Consider the following 19157-nt stretch of genomic DNA (forward strand, 5'->3'; position numbering starts at 1 on the left):
TTATGCTTCATCTTTTCTTTTCTTTCTTCTCTCTCTAATCAGCACAGACTATAGGAACTTTTAGATGGACTAGAATTAGCATGGTGCCTTGGCTAAAGGAAAATTCAATTGGAAGGATCCTAGCGGTCCATCTAATGACCCCAAATGAACCAGAGAACGTGTGGCTATTAAATTAAGAATTGTATGTAAAATTCTCATAATACTCCAGAGGAAATGAACATTAGACATTAGACATGCTTATTGCAAGATTAACAGGTGTATTGACTTTATGGTTACATCCACAAGATTAACAGATTTATTGACTTTATGGATACATCTCACATTATGTTTAGAACTGTGTTCATTATTTTGATACTAATTGAGTGGGATTCTCAATATTTGAATGATATGATGACACCCAAACAGTCACGCATCCTTGTATGTGTTCCGGTAATGTTCTTATTGGAAGACCGGTTCCTGAAAGACTTATATTTCGCCAACTTATCCTCATTGAATGGTGTTCGTTTGCTTAAAAGTTTGCACCTTAATTGAGTAACTCTTCCATAAATATTCAAATACTTGATTTTTTTTTTTTTAATGTTCCAGACTCGTCAGAACTCACATGCTTCATCATGCTGTGTTAAATTGATTGAGTACCTGTCTACTCAATAATCTCTTCTTAATTGAGTTTGCTCTCTTCAACCACTCAAGTAACAAAATATTGTAGACAGGTGTGCGGGTGGGTGTGATCATGTGTGTGTGTCTGTTTTGTGTGTGGAACAAATTCATGTATGCCCCCTTCAAATTATTCATTTACACATGTCAATAATTTGATTTAACATATCATAAAATGAATTTTATTAAACAAATGAAAAATGAGAAGTATGATAATATTTATAAAACGGCAAAACTTATATACTTAAAATTATGTCTTTAATATGTTTTTTTTTTTCCCCAATAACTTGTTGCCATTTGGATGCTCTTTCGAGCTCATAAATTCCCTCATTTACACTCGTATCTCCCTCATCTTTGCGTCATGTCTTATTACTTAAATTAAATCGCTAAAACCCTTTGAGGTTAAAAAAAGAAAAAAGAAAAGTTGCTACTTGAAATCACAAGCCTAGCTAGCTAATTGAAAAAACAATCCAATGACAAAAATCTTCTCTAACAACAAATAATATTTGTGAAGTTTTTTAAATGAAGGTCTACATTGATAACGATTTACCTAACCATCAAAGATGAAACTAAAATAGACCTGTTAAAAAAGACAACGGTTTTTTAAGCTAGAGGTTGATTATTCAATTGTTCTGTTAAGGCAATTGCACACAGCCAAAGCGTCACCGCTTACACGCTCATGCCCTACCCTTGTGGCATAAGTGATTAACTAGTTGGAACATGGCTTCATACATGCTACACTCTTGAAGATACACTAATCCAAAACGATATCATCAATAGATCAAATATCAAAGGTTCAATTCTACTGGCAGCAAACTACAAAGTCATTGATATGGAGTCCTTTCCATTTGAAGATAAAGGGCACAGCATTTCAAATGGTCTTTGTACTGTCCCGTCTCCCGAGCATCCTCTACCTGAACCACCATCTCTGGATCGCCGATAAAGGAGTATTCAACGCCGGAGCATGGCGGTGGATGAATGGGGTCACAGTCCTCCCAATTTTAGCCCAAACACTTTGATGGTAAGGAGCAGTAACAGGAACTTGATACATGAGCTTCAAAACCTGTAAAACGAATTTTAGGCAAAGCAAGAGAATACTTTGCGTAAGATCTGATACATCTCACTATATTATAACTTCACTTAATTATAATTGTATCCCATAAGTGTTTGGAAAATCATACCATAAAATCTGGGAAACGTAAATATAAACTAAGGCCCCATTTGGCAGGTAAAATAGGATGCAATTAGGAATAAAACGCAATGAAAAGGAAAGAAAAATTGGGATAATTAAATGACCCTCGTGGTCCCGCTCTTAAAAAAATATTAAGAGATATAAACTGTTTAGATTTTTACTTCTACCTCTCTCTCTCCATTGATAAACCAAACATGCACCAAGATATGCATGTACATACATATATTCATGTATTTATGTATAAATACTGCTTTTTCAAGATGTATTTTGCAAAGATATCATCAAATTAATTACAAGACAGTTACGCCTTTCTATGATAAATCCACACATCACATGGACAAAAAGGCAATTCAATATCTATTGACAACTAGTTGAGAACAGGAATCACAGTGAGAAAATGAAACAAACCTGCCAGTACATGAAAGTCTGCAGTATGTTGCGCTGCCACCTGCATATAGTTATAAAGAATATTAGACAAAAATTGAAGCATTCAATATCCTCAATAAAAAGGAATCTGCAGAAAGGGAAAACTAGGGATAAAATAGGGGGAAAAGATCAGGAAACAGACGATAGTAGTGATACAATCAGAAGTATAAGGATTATAAGGATCTGTGGATTAGTTTTCTTTCAAAAAACTATAAACATTATAAAGACATACTTTAAAATTGAAAACATTATAAGGATCTGTGGATTAGTTTTCTTTCAAAAAAAAAAAAATCTTCTCAATTATACCTCCAATTAAAAGTATTTTTTTAAAAAAATCTTATTAACCAGAAATGCCTTGTGTTTTTTAATATAATACTTAAAAATATTTTATAATTTTAAATGGAGTAATTTACTATGAAAATATCATGATTTCTTTTAAGAATAAGATTATTTGATTGACATATTTGTTAAAGCTTTGCTCTTACGATACAAAAGCCACCTAGCGTCAGACTCATGGAACATCTCAGCATCTGACGTACTTCAGTATCATAAATAGAATTTAGATACAGTATTTATGATGCAAAAGTCAATTCAAAAAGAAAAATCAATACCAAGTCAAGACCATGTAAATTCAAAAAGGGATCATTGTAATTTTTGACCTTATAATTACATTCAATTGGCCGAAGTCGGGGTATCATCAAATTCGAGTCAAAGCTAGAGATGAACATAAAACAGCTTTTCGAACCCATGAGGGACACTATGAGTTTAAAGTCATGCCTTTTGGACTTACCAACATCCCCTCCACCTTTCAATCACTGATGAATGAGGTATTTCGTGAACATTTACGCAAATTTGTACTTGTTTTTTTTGACGACATTCTTGTGTACAGCAGTGATCTATCTACTCACTTGGGACACTTAGAAACAGTGTTAAATATCTTAAGAAAAAATCAGTTGGTGGTCAACTTGAAGAAATGCAATTTCGTCCAGCCCAGGATTGAGTATCTTGGCCACATTATCTCAGAAGAAGGAGTCCAAGCTGATCCCTTGAAGGTAGAAAGTATGGTAAAATGGCCACAACCCAAGAGTGTGAAGTCACTAAGGGGTTTCTTAGGGCTGACCGGTTATTATCGAAGATTCGTTAGAAACTATGGAAAAATAGCTAGCCCGCTCATTGATTTGCTCAAGAAAGATGCCTTCAAATGGACATCGGAAGCAACTACAGCTTTTAAAAAACTCAAGACAGCTATGACTACCTTACCAGTGCTTGCAATGCCTGATTTCTCAATCCCATTTGACCTAGAAACAGATGCGTCTGGGACAAGGGTTGGTGCTGTATTGATGCAAAGAGGCAGACCCCTTGCTTATTATAGCCAAAAACTCTTAAGTAGAGCTCAACAATGCTCCATTTATGAGAGAGAACTGATGGCAATTGTTATGGCAGTCAAGAAATGGAGGCACTATTTATGGGGGCAGAAATTCAACATCCGAACAGATCAAAAAGCCTTGAAGTACTTGCTGGAGCAGTGAGTATTGGAAGAGAATCAACAAAAATGGGTGTCTAAACTTATGGGATTCAAATTTGAAATCACTTACAAACTAGGAAAGCAAAATAGAGCTACTGATGCTCTCTCTAGACAGGAAGAATCCCTAGAAATAATGGGGTTTTCTATGTGGCAATGTAATAACATCGAAGAATGGGAGAAGGAAGTGTAAGCTGATCCCGAATTGAGCAAGATTATGCAACAACTCATTACTAATCCAGAAGAAGCAGAAAGGTACAGCCTGATTAAAGGGTGTTTACACTACAAAGGAAAATTAGTGCTGTCAAAAAATTCTGTGCAGGTACCAATACTTCTAAAGGAATACCATGACTCACCGATGGGAGGACATTTAGGGTATTTACGTACTTATAAACGGCTGACCAATGTTGTTTATTAGGAAGGGATGAAGAAAGACACCCAACAATATGTTGCTAGGTGTGATATTTGTCAAAAGAATAAATACTAAGCTCTCACTCCTGCTGGACTCTTGCAACCATTGCCCATTCCACAAAGAATATAGGAAGATATTAGTATGGATTTTATCACCGGGCTACCAAAATCCAAGAGGTATGATACTATATTTGTGGTGGTGGATAGGTTTACCAAGTATGCTCATTTCCTACCATTATCTCACTCTTTTCTGCTAAAGTTGTTGCTGAAGTGTTTGTGAGTGAGATTGTGAAACTACATGGTTTTCCTAAAACCATAGTTTCTGATAGAGATAGGGTGTTCATAAGCCAATTTTGGCAAGAATTATTTAAGCAGGCTGGTACCCAACTTTGCCTCAGTTTAGCCTATCATCCTGAGTTAGACGGCCAAACAGAGGTGCTAAATAGAGGATTGGAGACTTATTTAAGGTGTTTTGTGAATGAGAAGCCAAGTCAATAGATTCATTGGTTATCATGGGCAGAATATTGTTACAATACTTCTCATCACAGTGCAGCGGGAATGACTCCTTTTAAAGCACTCTATGGTAGGGACCCTCCAACATTCCTCAAACTCCACGAAGAATCCTCCGCAATAGAGGAAGTTAATGAGCAGATTCAGATGCGAAATCAAGTTGTTGCAACCTTAAAAGATAATCTCACAGTGGCACAGAACAAGATGAAGCAGCAAGCAAACAAGCACCGCCGAGACCTTCAGTTGGAGCTTAACGATATAGTTTATGTTAAAATTAGACCCTATCGATTGAAGAGTTTAGCTCGTAGAGTCAATGAGAAATTGAGTCCTCGTTTCTATGGGCCTTTCAAGGTTATTGGGAAGGTGGGACAAGTTGCATACCGGCTGGAACTTCCTCCAACAGCTAGAATCCACCCTGTTTTCCATGTTTCTCAGCTTAAAAAATCTGTGCAATCTGCTGTTGTTAATCCCACTATTCCACCAGTACTTTCTGATGAGTTCGAACTCCAAGTGCAGCCTTAAGAAGTCCGCAAAGTCAGAACTCTTATGAATGGACAGCGAGAGATACTTGTGAAGTGGAAGGATTTACCCGAATTTAAGAACTCTTGGAATTGGTTGACACCATTACAATGCAATTTCCAGATTTTCCCCTTGAGGACAAGGTGAAGCTTTTAGGGGCGGGTAATGATAGAGCCGGAAAATATATCAAGACATATGAGAGGAAATTGAGGGGGAGACAAGGGACAGAGAGGAAAGACCCAGCAGTTTAAGGTTATTGTACTAAGGGTCCTGATAATAGGGAGAAGTCATGATGTTTGTAGAGTGGCTATAAACTCAGCATAGTAGCTAGAGTTACTTTTAGGTTGCTTTAATATTGTACTTTGTTTTGGGAAGGACTCAACAAGAATGTTTTAGAGAAGAGATACAAGTGAGGAAAGTCCTGGTCTCTCGAAAAACCAGCGAGGGGCTGTTTCAGCATTTGTTCTTGTAATCTTGGTACTGATTAGGGAATAGGGTTTTGGCCAGAATTAGTGAAAGTCATTTTGTAACATTGATTTGGTTATCCAGTCATTAATAGCAAAACCTCAGCATTTCCCTCATTTATTGCTTGTTTTATAGTTTTATGTTGTCGTGCATTTAAGTTTAGAGTTGGATTCTATCATATACTCAGATATGATAGATGACCATGTTCATCTCATGTAATTTAATTATAATTATAAGCCAGCAAAAAAGAGAAAGCTATGGTTCAAAAAAACCAAAATCAAACACCAATTTTTCATTTGAAAGACATGAAATACTGAGAACAAAATAGGGTGTACAAGTAGTCAAATAAATACAGAACAGAACAGTTTTGGGAAGCTTTTCATACATTTACCTTAACGTCCCAAAGAATGGTCAAGAACAAATAAACTGTAACAGCAGTAAAAGAAACAAAAATCAGATGATAAAATAAGTGTTGTAAATCCACATATCGAGAAAGCGTGAAAGGTAAAATATATATGTATGTATGTATGTATGTATGTATATAGCATCTACATATCTATATCTATGTATAATATAAAATTTATAAGGAGCCTCTATATATAATATAAAATTTACAAGGAGTCACGCTTTTCAATGACCTCAAACAGTATGATTCATCACAGATTGGGTACAAAACAATGCCTAAAAAGAAAAAGAGAGAAAGGGGAACCATAACTCAATGTGAAGTGACCAAAGAGGTAGTGAGATACAAGTAAATCATCTAAGCGCCCTTTTATAGTTCAAATTAAAAATGAATCTATGAAAACACCGAGATCATCTAAGTAGAATTGGGAATACGTGCAAGCCCGACCCTTATAAGCTTAGCCCTTAAGGGCCTGAGCCCTAAAGCCCGATTTTTCATTTTGAGCCCTATTTTTTAAGCTCGGCCCTTATGTGAAGGACTCAAAGCCGGACCCGTAAGCCTTTTTTAAAAAAATAAAAATAAAATTAAACATTATAAATTAATTAAAATATTTTGAAATTAAAAAATTCAAAATCCTCGTAATTTTTTAGAAATTAAACAACACACATTTAGAAGTCTAGTAATAAAATTTAATCTTGGTTAAAAAACAGTTCATTTTTTATAAATACACAAACATAATAATTATACAAAAATAAAAAATATTAAAAATTTTATATTATACACTGATATTTATTAAATTATATTAAATCAATTTTAGAATAAATTAAAGTTAATAATAATCTAATGCGTGTAGTATCAAATAAGCATGTCATTGACTTTAAACACGTGTTGCACCAAAGAAAATAATAATATAACAGGATTTGAAGGGTCACCCGAGCCCGAGTCCTTTTTTACTGGACTTATCAGTGCCAAACCCTCAAACCCAATTATTTTTTTAAAAAAATCATTCTCAAAGCCCGAACCCTTATTTAAACAGAGCCTTCAGGCTCAGCTCTTATTCTCGACTCTACATTGAAGTCATCATTTTATTTTAATATTAAGAATCCTTAATGATAAAGCACAATGGCGTCTTGCAATCCATGTAGCCGACCCCACCTAATGGGATAAAGGCTTGTTGTTGTTGTTGTATTAAGAATCCTTCAGAACGATCAGGCTAAGTGCTTCAGTGAATAAAAAGACAAAATTGTCCCCATCTTCATTGGCATCAAAACCCCGAAATCCTCCTTATAAGATGATGAACATGCTGTGATTAATCCCAAATTCAAACACACATGCTTAATTTGAAGAGAAAGGCCAATTGTCCATAAACCCTCTGACAATTTTAACAATAAGAACATTTCATGGAAGTCACTAGTACATGGATTGAAAATTGGACCAATTTCCTCCAATCCATTTAACGAGAAAAACCATTTCTCGGTTTGATTAGCCTGCGAAAAATGTGTGAGAGAGAGAGAGAGAGAGAGTTGTATCACTGAGGATTCAAGGTCAAAAACAAATAAGCACGACTGTTGGGAGCCAGAGGACGTCACCGGAGAGCACAAAGAATGGTGGGTGACGGTGACGACGCCAGGAAAGAAGAGCAGAGTCCGAGAGCGAGGCTATGACCGGGAGATATGGGTTTAACCGTTCAGGACTCAAATTTGGATTTGAACGTCTTTCCCGACCTCGTAAAGTAAACCCCTGTAGAAAAAGATATTGTTACACCATGTACACACAGAACCCCGGTGAAACGATAGTAGAAAATATAATAATAAAATTTTTTAAATTATATAAATAATAATTTCATCTTTTAAAATGTTATAATTTTACTTAAATTTATAAAAAATTTTATATTATTAATAAATTTACATAAATGATCAAATTGTCTTTGTACTAATATTAGAAATTTGACATATAAAGTTATAATTTGTTGTTGGATTGTTGTGAATATAAATAAAAAATTTTAATTATTTAAACAAAATTTATTATCATTGCTTGTTATTTCTAACACTTATAGTAACATCAAGATTTTTATTTTCAATAAGGATAATTTGATCATTTATATATTCATTAATGACCCTTAAGGAATTCAGTAGAATTATGGTATTTTAAGAAATCAAATTATCATTTATGTAATTTATAGAGATTTTATTGTCATTTTCCCTAGATAGAATTCATCTATTTTAAATTATAACATATTTTTAAATAAAATCACACATATCAATAAAGTTTATTAAATAAAATTTACAATTTTATTTTTCAAAACAAAAATATAAACTTTCAAAAATACACTTCATTTAATATTCCATTTATTTGAGAAATAATATTGAAAAAAGAATGTAGTAGTATTGAAAATATAACATTAATGAAATATAATGGAAATGTGTACTCCCTTTATTCAAAAATATAAGGCATTTTTAACTAAATCTCACCTTTAATAAAATAGTTATCTACTTTCAAACTAACATTATCTTTTCAAATTTATTCCTATTAAATACTCTACAATAAATATAAAGTCATTATCAATAGAGGCATTTTTAGAAAAAAGGCAATGATTGCATTTCAAAAGATTAAAAATGCCTTACATTTTTAAACATTCAACTTCTCAAAAAATGCCTTATATTTTTAAATGGAGGAACTATGAAATAATTAATGGAAATGGAGGCACAATGCAATATGGCATATGGTCAAAAAGTTGACTCATCGACTCGTGCATGCAAGCTGAAATAGAAAGAGAATTGAAGAGGAAAACGGAAAGGGTAATAGGAGAAGGTGTTTGTCTGTTAAGGCAAACTTTTTGGAACTAAAGAGGCTTTTTCACCAACATACTGCAAACGATAAAAAAAATTATTGAAATGCCACACCGTAAAAAATATTTACCCAAATATTACACTAAAAATCATTTATACCAAGAACAAGTTTGTTGCTATAAAAAAATCGTTCAAGCCAAAAATGATTTTATAATTAAAAATTATTTTTTATTCAATGAAATTTCATCTTTTTTATTGATGTGATATTTTATTCATTGTTAACTATGAGAATCTCTACTTTCCCTTCTTGCTTTACTTTTCCTACGTGATTTATTTAAGCATAAGATAGATGGTCATTTACTATTGTTAATGCTCCTCTGGCCTTTAAGTTTGATAGAATATTTGAGTACATGCAATGGTAATGAAAATATACCTAATAATGGATCCAATGTATTAGTGGTAATACTATGAACGTGATAAGTTTTTCACCTTCTTCTACTAGTACCATTTTTTTTCTTTATAAAAAATTATTATAATGTAATAATGTTTGTTGTTTATTTTAGGCTAACATAACAAAGGATTTATATGAGCTAATGATTAATTCTCATTCAAAATGCTCTCATTACATTGATTATCGAGATAGGGTTGTTTACGACCAATACAACATCTTACTTGTAATGAGAGAACAACAATTTAACAAGAATCCTCAGTATGCTCTACCAAAATTTGAGTTGCCTCATCTACAAATTCCTTGAGATAGACTGAGCAAACGATGTGGTAGCTATTTATCTACCCAACTACTAATTGAAAATGAAAATGTAGGAAAATGAGAGCCTCAAAATTTTAGTCAATCTCATTACATGCTAGCCTATCATCTCATCACCCCCTTTCACCTCTCCTAATCCTATTCAATTTGAGCCTTATTACGTACCACCCTCATCATCATCACTTTTCAACTCACCCGCTCTTAATCAATGGTACTAGTAGAAAAAAGTGAAAAACTTACCGCATACCTAATATCACTACTAATATATTGGATCCATTGTTAGATATATCTTCAATACCATTACAAGTACTCAGATGTTCTATCAAACTCTTCGAGTGCTGGAGGAGTATTAACAATAATAAGTGGCCATCTATCTCATGCTTAAATGAATCATGCAAGAAAAAGCAAAGCAAGAGGGAAAAGCAGATATTCTCATAGTTAACAGTGAATAAAATGTCACATCAATAAAAAAGCTAAAATCATTCACCCAATGAACGATTTCATTTTTCATTTATTAAAAAAAACAATTTCTGATTATAAAATCGTTCTTGGCTTGAATGATTTCTTCATACCCACAAACTTATTCTCAGTATGAACGATTTTTGGTACAACATTTAGGTAAATATTTTCATGGTGCAACATTTCGATAAATTTTTTTACTATTTACAGTATATTGGTAAAAAAACTAACTAAAGAAGAGACTTAAGCTTTCATACTCAAGGTAAAGCTTTTCCTCTCATTTCTCCCCTCTTCTATACTTTCAAGCTTGAGTTTCCTCCATAACATATTGGTTCTAATAAGGCTAATGAGAGTTATTTAAGCATTCTACACCTAATTTAAGAGTTTTTACAAGATTGTGAACTTGGGTTATCTATTTTGGATGAACCTTAAACCTCTAAAGGATAACTTTGGATTATTGGTTGTTATATTATTTATTATTTGAGTTAATGAGAGCTAAATACAGTTAATAGGAATTAATAAACTCATTAAGTATAAGATTGAAGTAGTGGTTAGGAAATTTGGTTGTTAAGATGTGAAATTAAAAGTTCGAAGTATTGATTTTAATTATTATTAGTGATGAGTATTAGTTATTACTGTAGACTAATCTTGTGAAGTAAAACTGAGTTGAGCTCGAAAGCAAGTGATCATTAGGAATAACCTTTAAATTCTCAAAAATTTGATGTAACCAAAAAAAATCTATTGCGTGTTATTACTTGTTAATTAATTATAAGTGTTTGTGAATTTTAAAAATATACTTTTATACGCATAAATGTATGCATATTGTTTTAGTTTTTAAAATATGCAAATAGGGTTTTGTACATTTATGTAATTGTGATACATGAAAATGAGTTTCAACTTTTGATTTTGGAAGATGTTGATAAATATGAGCACGATGATAATGATATTGTAGCATGCTATGTGATCCAAGTTAAAGGGTTTAAAACGATCAAAACATTCTCACATTTGTATAGAAGTTGTCAAAATAAGCAACGCATCATGTGGTGGGCATCAAGCTTTGTAGCACATACAAGAGAAATTTGCCAAACATGTAGAACAAGTACAGAGGCTCCAAACAACAAAGACAAGGAAAGTCGACCCATTTAATTGTATCTATGCACATCTAGATTAGGCATCAAATCATATATATAGACATCATCGAGCCTAGTAGAAGTGCATTGAATATGCAAGTTCAAATAAAATAGGAAGGACATATTTTTTCCCAAAAAAAAAACATAGTCATTTCTCATATACACTGCGTATGCTACTTCAAAAATTCTCAAGACAAAAAGGTAAGGAAAAATAAGACAGTTCACAAGTCAATTTCAAGCCTATGAATCAATTTCACTTTTCCCAAAGGACATTCCAAACAAGTATCGAACAATGAAAGGCTATTTAGAAAGCCAAATATATGATTGTAAAAAATCAAAAGGCAACTTTCTATTCCAAATACAAGAATCCAAAACGGTCACAATTTTCCCTCACTTGAATTCCAAGTTTAAAGATACAGCATGTTCAATTTTCTCACATTGGCATAAGTCATAATTTTTCAACATTTGCATTCCAACTTCAAGGATACAAAACAGTTACAATTTTCCAACATTTGCATAAAGCACAATTTTCCAATGTTTGTATTTCAAGTAAAAAGATCCAAAATAGTCAAAACATTTCCACAATTATAATCCAAGTTAAAGCATAAAAAATAGTCAAAACATTCTCATATTGGTTATCCAAGTTAAAACATCCAAAATGGTCAAAACATTCTATATATAGAGCTACCAAAAATCTAAGTTAAAGGATCCAAAATGGTCAGAACATTCCTACAATTGTAATCGAATTTAAAGGATCTAAAATGGTTTGACTATTCCTAAATTTGTTATCCAAGTTAAAGGATCCAAAATGATCAAAACATTCTCACATTTGTATATCACATTTTTTATCCAAGATAAAGGATCCAAAATAGTTAGAACATGCTCACATTTCTAATCAAATTTAAAGGCTTCGAAATGGTCCAAATATTCTCACATTAGAGATGGAAGTTAAAGTATTCAAAATGATCAGAACAATCTCACATTTGTATAGGAGCTATCAAATTAAGCAACACATCATGCAATAGGCATCAAGCCTTGCAATGTGCATACAAGAGAAAAATGTCAAACATGAATATGTACAAGGGTTCCAAGCAGCAGAGACACAAAAAGTCTAAATTGAAGAGCAAAAGTAGACCCCTTCCATTATATTATGCACATATAGATTAGGCATCGAATGATACAAATATCATTGCGCCTAATAGGAGTGCATTGATGATGCAAGTTCAAATAAAATAGGAAGGACATATATTTTAAAAAAAAAGTCATTTCTCATGCACGCAACATATGCTACCTCAAAAATTCTCAAGGCATGAAGGTAAGGAAAAATAATACAGCTCACCAAGTCAAGTTTAAGCCTATTAATTGATCTCACTTTTCCCAAAGGACGTTCAAAAGAAGTCTAAGACAATGGAAGCCTATTTAGAAAACCAAATATATGATTGTAATGAATCAAAATGCAGCTTTCTATTTCAAGTACAAGAATCCAAAACAGTCACATTTTTCCTACATTGGTGTAAGTCACAATATAATTTTCCCACATTTGCATTCAAATTTTAAAGATTTAAAATGGTCAATTTTTCCACATTTGCATAAGTCATAATTTTCCAACATTTGCATTTGAATTTCAAGGATCCAAAATAGTTATAATTTTCCAACATTTGTATATGCCACAATTTTCCAATTTTGATATTTAAAGTAAAAGGATCCAAAAATGATCAGAACATTCTCACATTTTTAATAGAAATTAAAGGATCCAAAATGGATAGAAAATTTCTACATTTGTAATCCACACAAAAGAATCCAAAATAATCAAGACATTCTCACATTTGTTTCCAAATCTAAGTTAAAGAATCCAAAACAATTAGAGCATTCCCACATTTATAATTGAAGTTAAAAGATCCAAACGATCAAACATTTTCACATTTGCAATCCAAATTAAAGGATTCAAAATGGTCAAAATATTTCAAATATGAGTCATCAAAGATCCAAAACAATCAGAACATTCTAACAGTTGTAATTGAATTTAAAGGATCCAAAAAGGTCCGAACATTCCCAAATTTATGGTCCAAGTTAAAGGATTCAAAACGATGAGAACATTCTCACATTTGTATACCACATTTCTTATCCAAGATAAAGGATCTAAAATGGTCAGAACATTCCCACATTTGTAATTGAATTTAAAGGATCCAAAACAGTCTAAATATTCCCATATTTGATATCCAAGATCCAAAATGATATGAATATCCCCACATTTGTATACCACATTTCTTATCCAAGATAAAGGATCCAAAATGGTCAAAATATTCCCACATATGTAATCGAATTTAAAGGATCCAAGACAATCCGAATATTCCCATATTTGATATCCAAACTAAAGAATCCAAAATGATCAAGACATTCCCATATTTATATACCACATTTCTTATCCAAGATAGAGGATCCAAAACAGTAAAAAATTCTCACATTTGTAATTGAATTTAAGGGATCCAAAATGGTCCAAATATTCTCACATTTGATATCCAAATTAAAGGATCCAAAACGATCAGAACATTCCCACATTTGTATAGGAGCTGTCAAAACAAACAACCCATCATCCAATGGGCATCAAGCCTTACAAGTGTGCATACAAGAGAAATTTGCCAAACATGTAAACGTACAAGGGCTTTAAGCAGCAAAGGCACGGAAAGGCTAAGCTGAAGAGCAAAACTAAACCCTTTAATTATATTTATGCACATTCAAATTAGGCATCAAATGATAAACATCAATGAGCCTAGTACGAGTGCATTGAAGATGCAAGTTCAAATAAAATAGCAAGGACATATATTTTTCAAAAAAAAAATTAACATTTCTCATATACGCTAAATATGCTACTTTAAAAAAATCTCAAAGACATGAAGGTAAGGAAAAATAAGGCAGCTCAGCAAGTGAAGTTTAAGCCTATTAATCATTCACACTTTTCCTACAAGGACATTTAAAACAAGCATCAAACAATGCAAGGGCTATTTAGAAGCCAAATATGCAATTGTAAAACATCACAAGGAAGCTTTCTATTCCAAGTATAAGAATCCAAAATAAAATGGTCACAATTTTCCCACATTTGCATTCCAAGTTCAAAGATCCAAAAATGCCAATTTTCCCGCATTAGCATGAGTCATAATTTCCCAACATTTGCATTCCAATTTCAAGGATCCAAAACAATTACAATTTTCCAACATTTACATAAGCCACAATTTTCCAACATTTATATTTCAAGTTAAATGATCTAAAATGATCAAAACATTCCTACATTTGTATCCAAAATTAAGGGATCCAAAATGATTAGAATATTCCCACAATTATAAAAGCATCCAAAACGGTTAAAACATTCTCAAATTTGTATAGGATCCATCAAAATCTAAGTTAAAGAACCCAAAACAATCAGAACATTCCCCTATTTGTAATCTAAGTTAAAGCATCCAAAATGGTCAAAACATTCTCAATATAAGAGCCGTCAAAATCTAAATTAAATGATCAAAAATAGTAAGAACATTCTCACATTTATAATCAAATTTAAAGGATCCAAAATGGTCCAAATATTCTCAAATTTGTGATCCAAGTTAAAGGATATAAAACAATCAGAACATTCTCACATTTATAATCGAATTTACAAATCCAAAATAGTCTAAATATTCCCACATTTGATATCCAAGTTAAAGGATCCAAAATAGTCAAAACATTCCCACATTTGTATAGGAGCTGTCAAAATAAGCAACACATCATGTAGTGGGCATCAAGCCTTTCAAGTGCACATACAAGAGAAATTTTGCCAAATATGTATATGTACAAGGGCTACAAGCAATAAAAACTTGAAAAGTCTAAGCTGAAGAGAAAAAGTATACCCCTATAATTGTATTTATGCACATCCACATTAGACATCAAATGATACAAACATCAATAAGCCTAGTATGATTGCATTGAAGATGCAAGTTGAGATAAAATAGCAAGGACATATATTTTTTCAAAAAATATTGTCATTTGTCATTTATGCCAACTTTAAAAAATTTGAAGACATGAAGCCAAGAAAAAACAAGGTAGCTCAATAAGTCAAGTTTAAGACTATTAATCAATCTCACTTTTTTCACAAGGCCATGAAGGTAGATGAAGGGTCATAATTGGAATCTAATCAAGCAACCAAGCATTGTGAAGTATTAGTAAACTACCCCTGCTTCTCCTCTATTTCAAAGAGAGCAAAGCACAAAACACAACACGGTGGAACAATCAAATCATCTCTGGATTACCAAAATTATATAGACCTACAAGAAGTAACAAGGACAAATAGCGTACCAGGATTTATGGAATCGTTGAAGACAGACTCAACCATGATCAATAGCCCAAATGAGATCCTTGCCGTCTCTAGACTACCAAAATGTTCAGGATATGTCATGATCAAATGGTTCTATTCCTTACGAAAGCATAAGAGATAATAAAATCAAAAGATCAAAAGAGAAGCCAAAGCAAATTAATACTTGTGGTTCGGGGGAGGTGGCTTCTCTCTACCTAGTGGGTCGGGAGTCCACTATAATTGTGAACTGATGGATTGAATTTGATGATTTGGATTTGATAGTTTTTAAAACTACAACTAAAAACAATTTAAGTGGAAGTATCATCGGATTAAGAATCAAAACGGAAATCAATTGAAATGGAAAGTTATCATCAATAGAAGTACCATTCTTCAATTTCTTGCATTAGCTGGAGGATCCTTTTGATGCATCATAAACTATATGCAAAAAGCCAAAAGATGTCATTGCCAGAAGTTGAAAGAATTATGTATCTGCCATGAAAAAAGAACCTCAAAACTGACCAATAATATCAATTGATGATGCTAATCCTGCAAATCACCGGCCTTGATGCCTATAGTAAGCAAACATCATAGTTAATCTTCCAAATACATTTTAAAGCTCTTAAGAAAGAAGTTTCGGCAAAGTACTATGATACACCAACTTTAGCAATATCAAAAATAAGCAAATGCACCATATTACACCAAAAAGAAAATTTTAAGTGGCAGAAAGGATAATTTTATTTAACAATTGATTTGAGTTGAACATAAACAGCATATACTCGATTCTTCCTTTCTACGTATTTCTATTCCGCTTGTTGGACTGTACACTTCTTCCCACTTTCAGGATGACAGACACAGATGAAGTAACGTAGAAAAATCAAATTGTACATTAACACAAAGAGAGGGGGGATCTACACTTTGTTCTGTAAGAATTAAAGCAAATTCTTACGGCCCACAAGGACAACCAACTCACTGAGAAATGAGGCACAATATTGTTGAGCTTCAACGCAATCATGTCCCTGTCAAACAAGGAAAACATACAACATCAGCAGCCAACAATACACAACAGCCTCACCAACAGTAACTCTTCTCTCAAAAATGCATTTGCTCTTTGCTACAATCCCCTCAAACCAATCGGCCATGTCACAAGCAGTAAAACTATGTCAATTAGGCCAGACACTTAAAGGTGGAAAATGGCTAATCTTGGCTTTTACAGTAATTACAAGCCAACTCATATTTTTCACCTTTTTATTAACAGAAGCGGGGGGGAAAAGTCCCTGACCCTTATTTTTCTTTTTGCACTATCAGGAGAGGGGGAAATAAAAATAAAAGAGGGAAAAAGAACAGAATGGGGTCTTTAAGTCAATATAGTGACACAAAATGATAATGGGGTCAAGCCAAACTTACCCAAATCTTCTCCCATTTTTTAATATGTTCTGCCATTTGCTAAAATTCATAACAGCATCGTTTCTGCAAAAGCACGCAGCGCTCATCACAGCCACTAAACAAGGAATTTGAATGCCTAACATCACATGTTTCACACTAATATCTTATCAATGTACATTTTCAGGAATAAGCATAATACTAATTCTACCTAGCATACTAGTTATTTAAAATGAGATAGTGCATTAGTGCTTCACACTAGCATCTCAATTAAGGATTTCCGTTCATGCAATCACAAGAGGATTAATAACTAAAAAAGTTACAAAAAAAAAAACGTCAACTTTCATAAAAAGTTAACAATACCACAAGTACTGTCAGCATATTCTAGCTCCTTATCACTATATTCCTCAATTGGTTGTTGAAATAAAGAAACTTTTGCATATGATGGGACAAATTCGAGCCCAATTACAACCTGGAAGTATAAAATTCTTGAAACCATCAACAGTTGTATAATAAATTTGATAAAAGATGAATCCTCTATAATCCCAAATAGTAATTACTAGCTAAAGTAATTAATAAATAGGAAATTGAATTTTAGAATTCTTTAACAAACAAATGGACACTGAAAAATGCAATTATCACTGAACTTTAATACATTCGACGTATATCAAGTATAAAATTAAAGCATATCATCATACAACAAAATTAAGGGCTTTGGTTATACGCTTACACTCCAGTAAATGCCACCACTAAATCACCCCTCAAGGAGGTTTTAATTCTGAGTAAGGTATAGGTTCGATACTAAGGTCACCATCCTCATACCCATATTTAACTTGTAAGAAATTCCCCATCCCCTTTGAATTCACCACAAAGAAATAAACAATTTCATATCACGTCTTCTCCCCTAAGTCTCTGTGAATCGTGTATAATCCAAGAGATTAACCCTGCAAGTCATAACCTGCGAGCAACTTAACAGAGATACTATTTTATATACATTGATACTGATGTCCCTTTATGCCGATGATCTGATTAGTAAAAAGTCCATAAAACCCATTATCATAACAAATTTATGAATTATTGTAAATGCAGATGAAGGGTCGTAATTGGAATCTAATCAATCAACCAAGCATTGTGAAGTATTAGTATACTACCAAAGCTATATTGCATTTCAACAGAAGTACCAGCGCTTGACTGAAACTAGGAATCTTTCAAAGGTCGTCAAGAAAGCTAGAAGCACAGCTGGGTTCACAACATTCAAATAAATTACTCGACGGACTAGAGCTAAGAGGAGAAAGGGAGATGACTATAGTTGTTGAGTACCCGGAGGAAGGTACCAGATCGACTTTTGTAGCGGATCTTACTTACATCGGTTCTAGTGCTTTCTCTTGAAGATGGACTCAACCATGGCGGTGCCTCGTCTTCTCGAAGGGGTCTTAAGGCTTCAAGGCGCTTGGGAGAGAAAAGCTAGAGTGTGCAGACCTTCCTCATCTACGCGTAGTGAGGCCCATAATCGCCCCAGATGAGATCCTTGCCGTCTTAGCTAACTTGGTTTCCAATTGGCTCTTGTGCCGGTCAGCCAATTGCAAGTCGTGCTCCTTCAACACCTCTCTACCAAGCAGAAGACGATGACGTTCATGGTAGAGCCAGACCCATATGATGGAACCATAGGACTAGACCCACTCGGCGAAGCAACGCAACTCGCATCACAAAGGTCGATGCTTAGAAACGACCGTTGGGATTAGGCTCGCTTAAGATTGGCGCAACCGCGCGCTGGCTTATTTATTTGTATGAGCGCAATTAATTAATAATTAATATTTTTTGATCTTGTCGTGTTAGTTCAGCTTTGAATTGTACGGGCTTTTGGCGGGGGTGTACTTGAAAAGCCGAACTCATAATTAAAAGACAAAGAAAAATAAAAACGATTATACTTTATAATATTTAATATCATTATCTTTTAACAAAATTATCATAATTATTTATTTAATACTATAATTTTTCACTAATTATGATAATAAATTAATTTTATATTTTTTTATGAATCTCATACCACCTTAAATTTATTTGTAAAGAAATACAAATTGACATAAATTTTGTTATAGTTATATATAACTCATTACTTTTAAACGTTTAAAATTAATATTTCTAACTTTTTAATTTTATTTTATTTTTCAAAACCCTAGTTAATAACTATGTTATCTTATTATAGAGAT

At 33.0% G+C, this 19157-nt stretch overlaps 2 long non-coding RNA genes across 2 annotated transcripts; both read right to left on the reverse strand.

The window, feature by feature from the left end:
- Nucleotides 1-1231: 1231 nt before the first annotated feature.
- Nucleotides 1232-2437, reverse strand: LOC129296152 (uncharacterized). The gene is made up of 3 exons (XR_008589705.1): nt 2415-2437; nt 2255-2294; nt 1232-1717 (listed from the first exon to the last, which is right to left on the reverse strand). It is a non-coding gene; the product is annotated as an uncharacterized LOC129296152 (long non-coding RNA).
- A 4986-nt stretch (nt 2438-7423) lies between these two features.
- Nucleotides 7424-18671, reverse strand: LOC129296148 (uncharacterized). Its single transcript, XR_008589702.1, has 7 exons — nt 18313-18671; nt 16972-17034; nt 16538-16583; nt 16087-16136; nt 15952-16002; nt 15570-15638; nt 7424-7842 (listed from the first exon to the last, which is right to left on the reverse strand). It is a non-coding gene; the product is annotated as an uncharacterized LOC129296148 (long non-coding RNA).
- Between the last annotated feature and the right edge of the window lie 486 nt (nt 18672-19157).

Source organism: Prosopis cineraria, unplaced genomic scaffold (assembly GCF_029017545.1).
Source record: "Prosopis cineraria cultivar Desert tree isolate PC_DT_omini unplaced genomic scaffold, ASM2901754v1 PC270, whole genome shotgun sequence".
NCBI classification, from domain to species: Eukaryota; Viridiplantae; Streptophyta; class Magnoliopsida; order Fabales; family Fabaceae; genus Prosopis; species Prosopis cineraria.